Source organism: Protopterus annectens, chromosome 1.part0 (assembly GCF_019279795.1).
Source record: "Protopterus annectens isolate FY-2018-M chromosome 1.part0, PAN1.0, whole genome shotgun sequence".
NCBI classification, from domain to species: Eukaryota; Metazoa; Chordata; order Ceratodontiformes; family Protopteridae; genus Protopterus; species Protopterus annectens.
The window spans coordinates 683,903,558-683,922,202 of NC_056725.1; the positions used below are offsets into that span (position 1 = coordinate 683,903,558).

General features: G+C 38.0%; 1 protein-coding gene across 2 annotated transcripts in view; it reads right to left on the reverse strand.

Moving 5' to 3' along the window:
• Positions 1–18,645, reverse strand: part of LOC122794052 (mitogen-activated protein kinase kinase kinase kinase 5-like) — a 1,947,254-nt gene that overhangs the window by 1,801,780 nt on the left and 126,829 nt on the right. The window lies entirely within an intron of this gene.

The window sequence follows — 18,645 nt, forward strand, 5'->3', positions numbered from 1 at the left end:
GTCTTCCAGTTTATAGCCTGCTACAGACCACCCTCCCAAACCCAGGAACCCCACTCGGCCTTCCTGAGAACACTGGAAAATATGAAGGTCTCTCCAAACACCATTATATTGGATGACTTCAACTACCCAAACATAGACTGGGAGCATTACTCTAGCTCCAACACCCTAGCCCAAAGGTTCCTAGAATTTATAAACTCAAATGCTATGGAACAACTTGTTACCACTCCCACAAGAGGGGAAAACATACTGGACCTGATCATCACCAACATGGGGACTCTATGCTCCAGACCAGAAGTGTATCCCTCACTGGTAAGATCAGACCATAAACTAATCTCACTGGATATTCACATCCCGACCCCACCCTCTGCCCAGAAAACCACAGTGAAAAACTTCTCTAAAGCAAGTTTCACACTCCTCAAATCTGAGGTGGAATCCTTCAAAGCCCCCGGGCCTGTGGAAAATACGGCCCAGACCGCAGAATCCTTTATAAGCACATTCTATGAACACCTTCAGGAATGCATGGATCATGCGATCCCAAATAAAACCAAGACCCAATCCTCCAAAGGCAGACGTCCTGTCTGGTGGACCCCAGCCATAAACAAACTATACAATAGAAGGAGGAAGCTACTAAATGATAGAGCAAAATCCCAAAAAGGGAAGGCATCACTGTTCAGTATTAGCAAAAAACTATGGGCACTCATAAAATTGTCTAAGGTCAGCTTCGAGAGAAAAATTGCACAGGACACTAAGGATAATCACAAGGCTTTCTTTAGTTATGTTAGGAACCTGGGTGGTAATTCCCAGATATGCTCAGAATTAGTCCAAAATGACAAAAAAATACACCGAACCCACAGACATTGCCAACATCCTAGCTGACAGGTTCAGTGCAAACTCCCCCCCCCCCCCACCAAAAGGGCAAATATCTATCCCAGCAGAGTGCTGCCCCCCTGATTTCTCAGATGCTCAGGTAAGAGCCGCCCTCTCCAAAGCAAAAAACACAGCATCAATGGGACCAGACGGTTTCCCGGGCTGTGTCCTACATGAACTCCAAGAAGAGCTAAACCCAAACATAAAACTACTGTTCAGTCTCAGCCTTACTATAGGATATGTGCCCAAAGAGTGGCGTATAGCAACAGTGGTCCCTCTCCATAAAGGTGGTGCCTCAATGGATCCTGGAAACTATCGCCCCATAAGCCTGACTAGCTTGGTCTGCAAAGCTATGGAAAAGATCATCATGGACCTCATAAATAAAGATATTGGGGACCTACAGACACTGGATCCTACCCAGTTCAGCTTTGTTAAGGGCAGATCCTGCCTCTTAAACCTGGTTGATTTCTTTGAAACAGTCACCAAGGCCATTGACGAGGGGAAGGTGGTCCACACAGCCTACCTTGACCTCGCAAAAGCCTTCGATACAATACCTCACTCGGGCATTATAGATAAGCTCACCAGCTTAAATATAAACCCCTATGTCACTAGATGGATTGCAAACTGGCTCAAGGACAGAACCCACATGGTTAGAATTGCTGGAGCCATGTCAGACTCCAAACCAGTTACAAGTGGTGTCCCACAAGGCTCAGTCCTGGGACCTCTCTTGTTCGGTATATATTTCTCGGAGGTGCAGGCCAACACAGAAGGACTGTGGCTGACCAAGTTCGCAGATGACTGCAAACTGGGCGACATAATCGACTCTCCAGCCGACACAAGCATCCTCCAAAAGGGCCTCATAGAAACAGACAACTGGTGCCAGAGCCATGACCTCAAGCTAAATGCCAAAAAGTGTATAGTCATCCCCTTTGGCAAAAACAAAGTGCCCACAAATTACCACATAGGTGGTAATCCATTAAGTACAGAAGAAGTAATTAGGGACCTGGGGACCCAAGTTGATAGCAATCTCTCATTTGACAACCACGTGGCCAAAGTTGTTAGAAAAACATTTTATATAGCCCACCTAATCATGAAGGGATTCTCATCTAGATCAGGGGAGGTCATCGTGCCTCTTTACTCATTCTCATCAGGCCCATAATTGAGTACAATGCCCCTTTTGGGATGTACCTTACCAGACACCTGCAGCAACTGGAAAGACCCCAAAAGTACCTCACCAAGAGGATCAAAGGGCTCAAACAGATGCCATATGCTGCCCGGTTAAAGAAATTCCAGCTCTACTCAGTGGCATACCGCCTGTTCAGAGGCGATCTGTGCCTGACGTATAAAGCCATGTCCAACCCGGAATTAATGGAAATGCTGCACCTCAGAAAATCCAAATCCCATCGAGCTACACGCTTGAGAGACATGAACCTCAGCAGTGAAATAAATAGGACATGCTGGAGGGACAGATTCATAACCCAGAGGCTCCCTTCACTCTGGAATAAAATCCCAGTCCAGGTTAGGCAGAGTCCCTCATTGACTCTCTTCAAAAGGAATCTTGATGAGTGGATGGGAGATCGTAGGTTTACCCCGGGTATCACTTCTGTGTCACTGTTAGACAGAGGCACAGTATACTAACCTCGAAAAAGGGCATAGCAAAATAAATTTAAAATGGGTGGCAAAAGCCAAAAACATTCTGGCTAGGCTTATAAATGCCCTAGGGCAGATAGCCTAGTATGAACCTATGAACCTATGAACCTATGAATCTATTTGCTAAATTTGGTTTACTAAAATAAGCTATTGTGGGTGTGTGAGTGTGTGTGTGTGTGTGTGTGTGTGTGTGTGTGTGTGTGTGTGTGTGTGTGTGTGTGTGTGTGTGTGTGTGTGTGTGTGTGTGTGTGTGCGTGTGTGCGTGTGTGTGTGTGTGTGTGTGTGTGTGTGTACAGTACCATTTTAACATATAATCTGTTGTTTTAAGTTACGCATTCAGTCTATTTGCTCCTTAGAAAGCATAATATTTTATACCATCCACTACATCAGAAAACATCAGTCCAACTCGGAATAGATTGATAACTATTGCTTGCTACAGTGACTCTCTCTCTCTCTCTCTCTCTCACACACACACACACACACACACACACACACACACACACACACACACACACACACACACACACACTTTACAATGCAAACAGATTAAACAGCAGTTTATTTTCTATTATTAGCCATTGCATTGTACCGGAATACAGAAATGAGGTATGTGGAAATGTCATTTGATTAGATAAAGTACGTTCAGCTGAAGAAACTCTTGATAAAATGTGCACAGACTCTTAATGAAAGAAACCTTAATTATGTTAAATCCAAATTCATAGCATTTTCTTGCTATCATTCTCTTTTATTGTGTTAGTCTCTCTAATATAATCCATCTTTTTCATTTTCATGCTTGTACTTTTGCTTTCAGGCAGGGGCACAGAAAAGAGTTAAAACCTTTTGTTCACTTTCCTGCGGTTTACTGTGGAAAAATGTCAGAAAGCACTGACCCCCTACACATTAATACATTTTATACAATATTGACAGGCTCAAAACAAAGTGTGTGTGTGTGTGTGTGTGTGTGTGTGTGTGTGTGTGTGTGTGTGTGTGTGTGTGTGTATCTGCACTCATAGTACAGTGCATCCTGCTCTGTCCCTCTGTGGTTCTGTCATGTGTTTGTGGATGTGCCAACTTCAATATAAAGCATTCTAATAGTAATAATAATAATAATAATAATAAAAACGGGATAGTCCCATGCTATACGTGAAGATGGAAAGAGCTGTGCTCTGTTAAAATGGTGTTCTACAGTGCACTTTGAAAATACGGTTCTTCCCAGAAAACTGTTTCTAGCAAGTCAGCTTCTCCAGAGTTAAGATAGTTTTATATACAATTTCAGCAAACCATCTTGCAGCTCCTTGTACTGTACAACTTTTGTGTTAGTTTTTTTTTTCAGGATCATAGTTTTATCTTTTAAAGGACAATGATCAGTCTTGTTGTCCTTGGCACTTTCTGTGGGTTGGATTTCATGAATCTCTATCCTGTTCTTTTATGAATACTGAGCAGGGCTGTTCCTCTATCACCACCCCTTTCTGACACCATTTATCTATTTTATTTAGCTTTACTGTATCATGCTTTGCCATGACAGCAGATAGGTGAATGTATAGCTACATTTACAGGTCAGAAGACATCCTAGGACCAAAAAAGGTTTTTGCCAAGCTACTGATTTGAGAGTAGGTTAGCTGTATTTTTATGATGTTGTGCCACACTGTTTACTAGACTGATCTCTAAATAGATAACCACTTCCTGACAATGAAGTTGTGTTACCAGCTGTCAAAGCCTGTGCATTACAATGCTTTAATAATGATCACTTATTATATGTGGCAGCAACACAACCACCATACTAAAGTCTGCCATCCATAATACTAATCTTCAGCATGCCATTAAAGAACCATCATTTTGTTCTTTTTTAGAAGAGACAACAGTACAGCCAGACATTTTGAAAGTCTACATTACCTGGCACACCAACATCCAGAATGTAGCACCAACCCCCCCCCCCACCCACCCCCCCCACCCCCAAGACACTGCATTTTTCTGGACAGAATATGTTATCATTATTGCAGAAAATCCTGACCTCACAAGCTTAAAAACATACAATCTGGTAGAAAGAGAATATAAATTCATGGTTAATATCCCAGGGCTTTTTAATTTAAATTCAACCACACTATTACACAAAATAAGTCAATTATTTTTAAAAAGTCTACACTGTAATGTGTATAGTGTATGCCTCACTATTTGTTTGCCTTATGAATGGTGTTAGTGTACTGCTATTGGATTGTGGTACATTTGTTAGTATCAAGAGTGGTGTGCCACTCTCTTCTTTATTGATTTTGTGTTTGCATGTGTGTGTGTGTGTGTGTGTGTGTGTGTGTGTGTGTGTGTGTGTGTGTGTGTGTGTGTGTTTCCACATCTGCTATGTCTTGGCATAGTTTGAGAAAAAAACTTTCTAAACCTTGTGACTAGATAAGGTTAAACTTGTAAAATCTTAACTAATGCAAAAGGTCTGGCATAGAAAAAACAGTTGCGCATGGCTATAGTTGTAGATGACATAGCAGCAAGGACCCAGGAAAAATACAGCATCCTCTGCAAGACAGTCACAAGCAAAAAACCACATTCTTATCTGAGGATCTTCAGAAAAAATGTTGACTTCCCTTCTGAAGATGCAAATCCTCTTTAAACAACCAACTTTACAGATATGTTTACAGGTGCTTTTTAAATTCTCCATTATAAAGAAATGTAAAAGTAGAAAACAAGTGTCATAAGAGACGGGACTCTACTAAATCAAAAGAACTATTTGTATAATAGCAATTCATATGCTCACATATGAGAATCAGATGAGATCCTGTTATTACAGAACACTTAGATTTTGAGGGGGGGGGCAGACATTTGCTAGTTTGTTGGCAGTTACATGTTCTTTACAAACACTAGAGAGGCACACAATAACAGGACTATGTAGTACAGTTCCATTTATAATACATGGTCCTGTGACAGCAGTACTAATGAGAGTCATACATTAAATATGGGCATTGCTATTACAAATATTGGCTCCATCAATGCGCAAACAGAGATACACAACAGCTAGTGTTTACTAATAACACGATACACAACCATGTATGAATAATAGTTGCAAGAAATGCCCTTGTTCAGATGACAAGGAATGTTCTCTATGAGCAGCAGTGAAAGCTATACAAACCATCATTTAAAACACAACATTATTACCTAATTACCAGTAAGACCAGTACCTCTCTGGGTGTACAAGTTCACTCACTGCCTTCAAGCTCTATACCGCCAGCATAAGCCACTGTTTCAGAAATGTAGAAACCATCGCCCTGATGAAACACTAGCATTTTTCTTCCAGATGAGGATCAAACAATTTATGATAAACTACTGTGTTTAAAATGCTGACTTCCATTTAATGCTCTGTGATGAGATAAGGTTAAGTGCAAATGCAAAAGAGATAAAGAAGCCATGAAACTGGCAATGAATGTGCACGTCTTTGTCGTGGTGTAAATGCATATTAAGTTTAAACAGAAAACACTTCAGTCAGTTAATCAGAATTTTACCTTACTTCTGAAGTGTTACCCAAAACATGTTATATGTGCGGGAAGGTGCCCAGGATGCAGGATTTCTGAACTTGTTTTAAGCAGCTTGACTCTTCTGGAGATGAGTTCCTAAACAATGTGACTCCGTGATGTCATTTCAGCAAAGAGTGTTTGATGTGCAGAATAAATCCAATGAATTAAGCAGACAAATATTATACACTGAGTTAAAGATGGATCCTGTGAGAAGATACAGCAAAACAGAGAGCAAGAGAGAGAGAGAGCTGTATTTCAGCAGAACTCTAGAAGATGAAGAAGGATCTGTTCGGAGTTTGTGAAAAAATATGGTAGCACAATAGAGTGTGTTCCCTGAGAGATCACCGAGCACTGAAAAGCCTACAGATTGTTAGTACTGGTGGCTGATAGACCACAAAGTCACATGATAGTAATTTTGTTCATTTTCTGACATTGTACAAGAAGGAGCTAGATTCATCACAGCTGTGGCAACACGGAAAGGAATAACAGCTAATAGAAGACCAGTGTTTGTGGAGCATGGTTTCTTAAAGGCCAGCATGCAGAAGCAGCAGCAGGTGCAGTTATCTACACCCATTAAAGGGGTGTTGATGGCATACATTAAGGTATAAATTATCATTTCCACTGATTGTGGAAGGTGTTTTTCCCTCAGGGATGTAATTGCTCACCTCAGTTTAGTCAGTGATGAAAAGGCTCCAGGGTTACTGTGGTCACTGGATTATGTAAGTGCGGAGATGGTGGTGGTGGAATGAAGGAAAATGGCCATTTGGATATTGGTGATCTACAAGAAGAAGAACTGGGGCAAGAGTCTGAATAAGGAGGAATTACTGTTTTTTACTCATGCACTGAGAAATAATCAAGGGAAAGAAAGTTGTTGCCTGGTTACTTGAGTGGATTTGAACTTTGAAATATGGGGAAATTGTAGTCACGGTGGCCAGGTTCAGTGTTCTGAAGAGAGTGCTGCATAATGGGAGTTATGCCTGTCAATGTTTTTTAGTCTGCTTTTGTTTATTGAAATGAAAAAAACAAGCAAATAAATAAATATGTTTTGGTCTCCTGAAGAGTCTTTCAAAGGGACATAAAGAGCTCAGATCGTAGGAAAATCAGTGTGTGAGGCTTGTTTCAGTAAGTATATGTCAATTGAAATTGGGGTACTCAGGTACTGAAGAGGTACTGAAGGGAATAAATTTGTACTGGATTAATGGCTTATTTATACTGCATAGCTTTTTTGAGCAGAGACTTCATCGAGAATGAACTGCATGCAGAATTACAACTGTGTTCTTGTAAACAAAGGAATATTTCAATCATGAATGGTTTAAAGACTCTGTGGGGGCCGATGCTCAGGATGTACATAAAACGGTTATAAGAGTGAGTTTAGTATGTGATTTTCTTGTGCCCACTTACAGTAACTAAAACTGTGAGCTCATATAGGAAAAGTTTACAAATGAGACAATTGGAGCCAGCTGCGTAACTTCCATGAGTCTGCACATGTTAATTGACTTTGAATTTTTTCACAAAGTTATAAATGAGCACTCATTTTTACCTTGCTAACTGAACTTCAATTGTATGCAAAGTTTTAATTGCACTGCTACCAAAAAAGAATATTTTGAACACAAATTATAAAAAAGCTCAACAGAAAGATGGCTCAAAAAACTTCCAGGTACTTCACCGATTTAATATATAAACTTCATAAGAACTAACTCAACAGCTTTCACACAATGAGCTTCATCAGGTTTAAAACTTGCAGTAAAAAACAAAACAATTTAAATAACCTCATTCAATTACATCATCCTAATTAACATAATCATCTGTTAATGGCAAACAAATCAGTAATAGTCAAATATAAACACCCTAGTTTAAAACAATAAAGAAATTCATTATTTCTGTGGTCACATTTTTAAAAATGGTTTTAAATTACACATTTCATTCAACCCTGGTAACATGATAAGACCTTAAAATGTTCATCCATTTTACCTCTGGAGCATCAGTTTTGCTTAAAGGAAAACTCCACCCTCTGCTACAGTTAAACTCAATCCTTAGGTTTCTTTTCTCCCAAAAGTATGTTTCCAGTATTGTGTAGGTACCAGAAACCTGCTTGTACTGCTTAAATCATTTATTTCCTTGCATTGGAATCAAAGAAAGGGAAAGCCCACCTACTTTTTTAAGCTTAATTTCTCACATACTTTGCAGAGGAATTCATCTCTGCCTGCATGACATATAAACACAGTTAAATCTGTAGTTTGCCCTGTCAGGTACTGCTGTCAATCTTAGATGGGCAAGCAATTGATCCTGCTAATATCAGTAACACAGCAGCTGATATAAAAAAAGACAGAAAGCTGTGGAGCTGTTTTCTACTGTTTTTATTGCAAAGAAGAGGAGAACGTAACACTCCCTTTTCATAACAAAACAAAGCAATTGGATCAGTCAGGGGTTTAAAGGCAGTTGTCACCTCTTCTGACAAATTTACATAAGCAGCAACACAGTGTGGAAATGCTTATATGTTAAGATAACTTAAATGTAGTATCAAAGATTTCTGTGGCATTTAGAGAAAAGTCAGAAAATATTTTTTTTGTAAAGATCAACACATTTACAATTTTCAACCTCCCAAGCACAAAGGACAGAACTGCAGAAAGAGATACAAGTGGCAACCCTATCAACTAGGTGCACTGACAATGCTCATTAAAAGGTCTTTTATGTTTTTTGTGACATCCTCCCAGAAGGGTTGCATATCTGGTGCACACAGATCCATGGTAAGAGATTCCCACTGACTTTGAGTCAGTCTTTACATTGTTAAGAGTGCATGAGCATTTTGTAGTCCACAAAGAAAATGTAACAATTGATGGCACCCATAATATACAGCTGAATATACTTTAACATATGTTTGCATTGGTAGTTCAGTGGTAGAATTCTTGCCTTCCCTTCAGAAGACCCAGGTTCAATTTCTAGCCTTAACTTAATGTATTCCTCCCATTTAGTGATAAAATGGAATTACTGGAAGAAAGCAGGAATACTGTGTTCTAATATGAACCCCCTCACCCAAGATCTAAGCTGGAGTGTAATGTATTATGGCATTTCATATCTCATCCATAGTGTTTATAAATATGCTGATGCTACTTTTAGTTGGTTGATCTCGAATTGCCAAAAAGTTCTTTTCTATGCACCATTCAACAGCCACAAGCCAGCAAAGAATTCAGTGAATGCAAAACAGTATACTAACACTAGTCCTCAATAAAATAGAATAGTCTATAATAAAGAGAACCCACTTTTCATCTAAGATTTCAGTAATGAATAGTTTGACTTTGTGAACTATTGAACTGGAAATATGATTTTGATACTAATGTACTCCATAAAGCTTTTTCCAGAAATTGGTGGATAAGAAAACAAAATAGCTGCAAAGCAACATATTTAAAATTTGAAGATTAAAAGTCTGGTATATAAACTCTGGATTTCTAAAGGTCTGAAAGTTAAAGCAGTTCATCTTTTTTATTTTCACAGGATGTGTTGTGTGAAAACAAAATAAAAATGTCTAAATATAGCAGTTTGATACACAAGCTATGGTATGCAAAAACAAAACAGCGAAAAACAATCTATGTATAGCAACAGAGTTACATATCCTTCTGTGTGAGCAATGCAAATAATGGGTCTATATTAGTTCATCACAATGCAATTGCAGCGAACACCAGATCGTCGACTCTCATTCAGAGAAAATGTTTCAGTGATTCACTGAGTTTACCGAGGGCAAGTAAATACTTGTCCTACAGCATAATGGACTGACAGCTATGCAAATCAAACCCACCAAAGTGTGGGAGCTTTGCCACCACACACCCCCAATCTGGAGGCTGTGCCCCCACACCCCCCTAACTATATATACCACCTTTAAGACCACACTACAGTGGAGAAAAGGGCAAAGTTGTGCTGTAGGGCAAGTATTTACTTCCCCTTGTTAAATTCAGCAAATCGCTGAAACGGTTTTGTCTGAATGAGGACTGATTGTAGACCACAAATAACACATATATGCACAACCAAAAATAAAAAATAAAGGAGAATCCAAGCAATACGACCAGATGAAAGATCCAACACTATTTATTAGTCTCTCTAGCACCTCAGCTCACGCCTTCAAGGAGAATGACTACAAAGAACATTTCATGAGTATTTATATCATCTAAGAACAATAATTAAACAATTAATTAAACAATCAAACAGTTAATCAGAAATTCATTAATTCATAAAAAGATCATTAAAGGGCACAGCTATGGGGCAAGTTTTGCCACTATGTATGCGAATGTGCTAATGAACTCCTTTGAATTAGAATTTTTGTATCAGTTAGAATTTTTTAAAAATTATGTGGTTAGTTACTATCGATACATTGATGACTTGATTTTTATATGCAAGGGAGGTATAGATGAAATAGAAGATTTTAAAAATAATTTACAAAAAAATCAGTTTGGTTTAGAGTTTGATGGTTTTCAATTAGGTAATAGAGTAATTGTTTAATTATTGTTCTTAGATGATATAAATACTCATGAAATGTTCTTTGTAGTCATTCTCCTTGAAGGTGTGAGCCGAGGCGCTAGAGAGACTAATAAATAGTGTTGCATCTTTCATCTGGTCGTATTGCTTGCCTGCACAAATAACATATAAACTGTTTATGGGAAATGGCTGATGTTTTCTGTTTTGTAAGGATATTCTTCAGAGAAGTTAATCAAAATAAAGAACCTTAATTACCAGAATGCTTACATAGTTGTAAAAAATAAAAATGTCACCCCCGTTAAAGAAAAGCTTATAAACCATGGGATAATGTATGAGGTGATGCTTCCTACTTAACTAAAAGTGCAACTTGTTACACAGGTCTTGAAAATAGTGCAAAGAATGGTTGATATGCTTCTGAATGATACTGCTGAATCATCCAGTGTAGCATGGGAACAATTAACGTAGTAGATCAGTATTTTTCCAGCTCACTGTTCACTGTATACAAGTGCCAAATTGTAGGGATTCACTAACTTCAAAATAATTATGCAATGTATAGGTTGTGACATCCCTCATCAGGGCCAGTGATCAAGTAGCCTCAATCCTCACCACTGACACCAGTGGGGAACTTTCACTGAGAAAAAAAAGCAGACACACACATTATTTTCAGATGCAGTTCTCTCCATCAAGTACAACTTCCCTTAAGACCACACAGGGAACACACACTCCAGTCCTGGGGCTGGACTTCCTCTCCAGGCCCTAAATAATACTCCACACTGACCACCTCAGAGTTAAGTCCTCAGCCAGGTGTTCCAAGCCAAGTCCTCCAACACCCTCTGTGTAAAATCAGTGCACTGTGTCTCTATTCCAAGTATATGATACAAACACACACACACACACACACACACACACACAGACACACATACACACACTCACATACACACACACACCCCTGGGAAAGGCTGGCACAGATTTACCTGCTATGCCATCTCCACCTAGACTACAAAGTAGATACTGCCACCAGAACACCCCAAAGCCAGCTACTCTAAGAGTCTTACTAGGGTACCCAATTATACTTCATAAAATTAATACTTATACAAATGGTAGGATTTCCAAGCAGCAAGACCTTTAGCAATGTGAAGCCACAGTGCCACTAAATAACTGCAAGTGCTCTCAAAGGTTAAAATATTTTCTAAAAGACTAACCACAGTGAAAGGTTTAGATATATTTAATAAAAAATAAATATGACAATACTGAATATATATTCACAATAAACACCAGAGTTTCAGCACAGGAAATATAAAAATAACACAGATGGAAAGACTCAGACAGATGCAGAAAAATAATACTTAGCTAATCTCACTATATATATTCCTAACTGACTGAAGAATTATTGTTCCCTAGTTAAGTTACTTACTAAAGCAAGACAAGATGAAGTAGATGAGTGTCTTGTGTGTCAGGTCCAATAACAAAATGCTCAGTGCCACATCTTTTACAAGTATCTAAATACAATTTCAGAGCTGGCTACAGAATGACATAACATCTGGTCACCTGACTCTGTGGTTCCCATACTATCCCTTCACTAGTAACTGAGCCAGGATTTGGCACTGATGTGTCACAATACACAAACTTTGCTAAGACTTAATACAGCATCTGTAAGATATAAAACAATTCCAACACTTCCACCCTTCCTGCAGATAGGCATTTCATATACATTGCATCTCTGGTTGCATTCAGACATGTGAAATAGAATCTTTATAGCCTTAACTAAGTCATTTAATTTCAGGCTATTTTTCCTAAGGTTAGCTGGGCTGAGCTTAACCCCTTCCCTTCCAGTATCCTCTGTTAAAATATATACATTTCCGCAGTTACAACAATAAAGCCTGACATACAAGTATATTTATTCGCTGTCCAGCAGGACCCACTGTTGATACATTTTTAACACAAGCATCTATACAAATCAGTTAGATTTTTAAATGACATATAATTATTTACAAAACCCCTGCTTGCTATGCTGGCATATGTTACACATGCACTGTCCTACTCTCCCAGGCATAGCTGCCGCTACCTCACATCATCACATAGGTAAAGGCTTTTCTATTTTCCATGCATTAGGAAGTAATCAAATGGAAATGGATCTGATTTCAAAACTTCTGGGTATAGATGGGAAGAGCCTCAGTGTTGTTATGGATAGTGACTGAATGGCACATTTCCAGTAGTGCAACCTCAGAATTATAAACAGAAGTGGCTATGAACTGAATGCTGTGGAGCACACCTGCCCCATCATAAATATTTTAGCATTTAGGAAAGTCTGTTTTTGGCAGAGCAATTTTACAGTCAGGAGTCTTTAGAGACTTGTGACTCAGACACACCTGATTCAAAATATAGCTCATATTATTTTCTAATTTAGTTTATTTTATATATATATATATATATATATATATATATATATATATATATATATGGGTCTACTGCTTTTAGTCGAATTACATTTGGTCGAAAATGATTTCAGGAAGCCCACTTCACCGAAAATGCATTTCACTGAAAACCCATTTGGTCGAATTCCATTTGGTTGAGAATGGAATATAGCCCCTGCCCCACTGCAGTGCAACCCTGGAGTGAGAATATAAAGTAAGGGGGCTGTGGGGGGCACAGCACCCACCATTGGAGGGGTGTAGGGGGTAGCCCCCCCTCATAATTGCAGTGTATGCACTATTATATACGTGTATCCATTAAACATACATTGAAATATATAACGTCAGTAAAAACTAGTTGCAAAATGTGGGGCCAACCCCCAACCCCAACTTTATATTCTCACTCCAGTGTCGCACTTCAGTGAGGCAGGGGCTATATTCCATTTTTGACCAAATGGAATTCGACCAAATGAGCTTTCAATAAAATGAGCTTTCAGTGAAGTGGGCTGCCTGAAATAATGTTCGATCAAATGTAATTCCACTAAAAGCAGTAGACCTATATATATATATATATATATATATATATATATATATATATATATATATATATAACAATATTATATTGCTGCAGCTAAGATAGAGCAGAACTGTAATTCTGTATGGTCAATTGCAGACATTCATGTTTCTTGGGCCTTAAGTTCTCAGTACATGTCATTGACTTAGCTTTTAATGCTGTTAAGATCAGAAAGTTGGGACTATCTCCATATCAAGTGTCTGAGTTTCTATTTCAGTAAGACACTGCAGTACATAAGGGCTACTTCAGATCGATGTTACAGATCCCATGGTACTTACTGAAAGAAGACTAAGGGTCATTATTGGAGAAAAAAACATACTAAAAAATTGAAAGGTGAGTAGCCAATGGGGAAATGCCAATATACGCATTGTTCTTACAGTTTTGTAAAAGAAAAGAAAAGAAAACCACACATTTTAATATTAGAGTCCCTGAGTATTGTTACTCTTTATACAGTTTTAAAGATGACTTTATATTTTTTGTTTCATTCATTGCTTCTGTATAACAATTAACTAGCACATTTTCGCATCCATAAATGCTCCTGGATTTCTTTACAGATCCGTTGGCTTCACACATTCTTTGAAAAACATAGCACCATCTCCTCCAATCAATAATTCTGTAAGATTACTATAGTTCTGTAATCCAGTTTCTTTTCTGGCTCTTCCATCTTTCTTGTATACTTCTAGTAGGTTAAATCATCCTCTGTTATCCTTATAAAAGCAAATATCTACATAATTTCTGTTAGATGTCAGGTATGTTGGATTCCTGAACATTGTGACATAACATGCTGCCATGTCTCTTCTCCTTCCTCACACCCCTAGTACCAAACCACCTTCTTCTTTCATGTTTTGTATTTCATCTACTATTTTACTCACACTTTATTACAAGGTAGCATTTATTATAAATCCCATATGTTCAATCGACCCCTCTTTGATACTTAGTTTATTCTTTTCAGGGTTAGACGGCAGATTATCCTGTCAAGCAATGGATGTAAGCCATAGAACCAATACTGAAATAGATGCCAGTCCATTGCAAGATGCACACACTCACATACATGTACATATACACACATACACACACACACACACACACACACACACACATACACACACACACACACACACACACACACACACACACACACACACACACACACACACACCTTGGGGAAATTTGAGGAATCATCAGTTCAATTGTTGGTGTGACTTTGGGATGCATTTGGAAACCAAATAGCCAGTGAAAACTAAAACAGATACGGGATAGCATGCAATCTCTACACATGCAGCATCAAATCTGAGAAATGAACCCTGAGAACTAAGTGCTGTGAAGTAGCAATGGTAAGCCCTGCACCACTATGATACCCCACTCCAGATGTTTCTTTTCATAATTATCTTTGTTTGGCTAAGGTAGAATGGATTACTATATATTTTACTATAGCATACTTCATCCTTTAAACAAATTTATTAACTATATCTGGACACAACTCCCTCTTTGCTTTGACAGATTATCTTATTTTTTATTCATGAATTCTTTCTTAACTTCATGAAATACTGTTTTATTTTCACCTCTTACCCAACCATACTTGATATGTTTTATTCTCCTTCCTGTTTTTTTTTCTCAGCAAAACAATATATATCTAGTTCTCTCTCTCTCTCTCTCTCTCTCTCTCTCTCTCTCTCTCTCTCTCTCTCTCTCTCTCTCTCTCTACATATATATATATATATATCTGCGTGTGTGTGTGTGTGTGTGTGTGTGTGTGTGTGTGTGTGTGTGTGTATATATATATATATATATATATATATATATATATATATATATATATATATATATATATATATATATATATATATCCCACACATAGTTAAGCATCACCACATCCCAGTACCTCCACCCTTTATCATGTCTGCCTATCCCTTATTGAAGCTCCCAGACTCAGGCTGTCAGATTTGGGTAGAATGAGGAGCTTAGGGCATCCCAGATCCATGCAGCATTCACTACTGTAGATGGTTTTCTCAGTCATAACATACCCTCATTTCTCCCATCCAGTATTTGCCAGTATGTCCCCTTCCCTGTATTTGCTTGTATATCTGAGGCGAATGCAGGCTGGCAGTCAATGGGGACATGCTGACATCTTGCCTAACCTCCACAGGAACTCAGAGAATGTCCACTCCCCTTCCCTTCCTTGGACCATGAGCTCCTTATGTCTCCATACTCCACAAGGAATCATATGTGGGGAATCACTTCTGACCCTCTTCTCCCTGGAATGGGCATGTCCATCCCTCCCTGACAGTGCCTGAGATGCCAAAGTCGCTAAATGAACCCAGATCGGCTGGGCCATAGTCAGGGTGTGATCTGTCTAAATGTGCAAAGCAAACTTAGTATACAAAGTATACTGTAGAATGTGCTTCCAGCTCCCCTACTCCCCTCCTCTTTCGGTCTTCTAAGAAGCCTCATCAACAGTTTGGTCTTTCAAGCCATATTGTCGTGCTCTTTTTATTTCCAGAAGAAATGTATCTGATTTTCACAGTTTTTAACTTGCCTCATTCCAAGTTCAAGTAAAATTTATTTTCACTTGTCAATAATCTCTTCATAGGTATATATTAAGTAATCAGTCTGCAAACTATTAAACATCTTAAATAGTATGCCAACCCCAGCCCTTTTTAGTTTTTCTTCACCTCTCTTTCACTTAATTTTCTCTTTTGTCACACCAGTAAAAACAAACTAATAAAATAAAAACTGGTGAATGAGTCTGTAACCAAAGACGAAATGCACCACCTTTAGCGTAATATAGTCTACGGATGAAAGCATTGATTAAAGTGTTTTTACGCTAAAGGTGGTACATTTCGTCTTTGGGTACAGCCTCATTCACCAGTTTTTCTTTTATTAATTTTATTTTTTACTGTTTTATTTTGATTTTATTAACAACCACCTGTGTAAACAATGATATATAAAATGCTATCATTTCTTTATGATCACCCAACAATTGCGAAAATGTTTTTATCAATTCACATAAAATGTTAGTTTTTGTTTTAAAATTTCTTCTCCTTACTTTTTGTTTTGCAGAGTTATAAAAATGTACTATTTCAAAGGAAGAAAATTGTATTCGTATCACTGTTACTATAGTGTCTACAATCATTTCACATAAACTATAGAGATATACGGTTGCCCTCCACAGCCCACAGTGTTTTGCTTTGCTACAAAATGTCTCATTCTTCTCTTCATTTTTTATCCCATTTCTCTGACTCGTTTTCTTCTCTATTATTTTATTATTGCCTCTGTTTCTAAATAATTCTGTTTTGTTTCTTCTTTACTTCTTAGCATTCCAGACTTTTTCAGATAAGACAAACTCTGTCCAAAATTAAAACCCCACCACCACATGCACCTGGTGCATTTAACAATATATATATATATATATATATATATATATATATATATATATATATATATTTATTTTTCCCACAAAGACCTGCCTGTTCACACATTTCAACAGTGTTGTTCTACTAAAGAAGATCTGGTGTGTATTCTGTATTCTACTTAAGGCTAAACATTCACACAAGAACTTTTTCTTAATTGTTTTATAAACCACAATCAAGTCTCCTCTCATTAGTCTATATTTGTCTGAAGCTTGAAATATTAAATCCGCTTCATAATATAAACCATCAAGATTACATTTTAATTTTGTAAACCTTTGTATTCCCTCAAGGTTATGCAGCAAAGGTTTCCTGTAAGGGGAACAAAGACTATGGCCATTCACACATTTTTTATCTTAATAGTCTAATGTAGATAATTTTCAACATGTTTTCCTTCCTCAATTATGTACATTTTTTCTGCATCCAAAAAGTGTTCTATATTCTTTGATAGTATTGTCAATATGGACCTTGAAATTCAAATTCTCATGCACCACAATTCCCAGATCTATATAGATCTACCCTCTCAGTGATGTGGTTAAAAGTGTGATAATGCCTATCACCTTGAGTATGACCAAATGATCAGATTCCCTGGGTTTCAGAAAGAACCCCACTGTAGGCTGTTAGAGCTACAGACAAAAGGGCAGTATCTGCAACTACTGTATAATTGATTCCGAGATATGATTAAAGGATAACTGCACCCACAGACTCAAAAAACATGTTTATTTCATCGTGGTTTGGTGTTTCCTACATTTTAACACCACTCTGGGACTATTTACATGTTTTTAGATATTATTATATGTAATTTCTGAGTCTGACCACATGGGGTCTGACATCTTGAAGTAATTCTGATTGTTTGGTCTGCCATTAGGTATCCCAGAATTCATTGTTTGTCTCTAAATAATTGCATCATATCTGCCACTTTTTCCCTAAAGCTCCTTTCACTGCACTGATTTTACAGGCATTCACTGTTGTGTTGTAGTCACCTAGTTTTGGTTAACATTTTTCCTTTTTCAATGACTACTTCAAACACAAGCAGTGCAAATGCCAGAGAACAAAATTGAAAAGTACATTGTATTGCTGCTTCCTCTTAGAAATGCTAACTTGATTTCTTTTGTGAAGCCCGAATTGTAGTTCTGCAAAGTATCTCCCCTCCCCCTTCACACCTACCTTCCCTAGCTGTCAAAGTGCTAAGGTTAATTTGACCCATTATCTGCATGTGATTGAAAGCTAACAGCAGGTGACCTGACTAATGTACTGTTTGGTCACAGCCGTTCCTTCCTTACAGTAGGGCAATTTTTTGTTGCACTCCTCCTGCTTTCAAATTTAGATCTGAGCTCCATAGCACTGGGAGAAATCACAGCTTTGCAAACCATAAAACTCCCAGTTTCGTTCCTTCCAATTTGGTTAAACAGCTAACAACTGATAGAATATAAACATGATATATTTCACGTACTTGCATGACAGTAGTTGCATGTTTTTTTAGGTGGTAGTTTAAGATTAAGGTATCACATACTTCATGTAATCTTATGTAGTTTTGTCTATTAATTGTGACAGGCATCTGCTTCCTATGTAAAAAGATGTAATTAATGTGTACGCATGGTCATTGCAAATATATGCTCTTTGTTCATGCAGCTGCTACTGTACTGTTGCCTGTACTTCCTCGCTGTACTTTGTCACATATCAATAGGGCTGTATAGATAATTGAGATTATAGTTTGTCATTTGGGTTAGAATAGAGTGGGCTGGGCAAGACAGCTC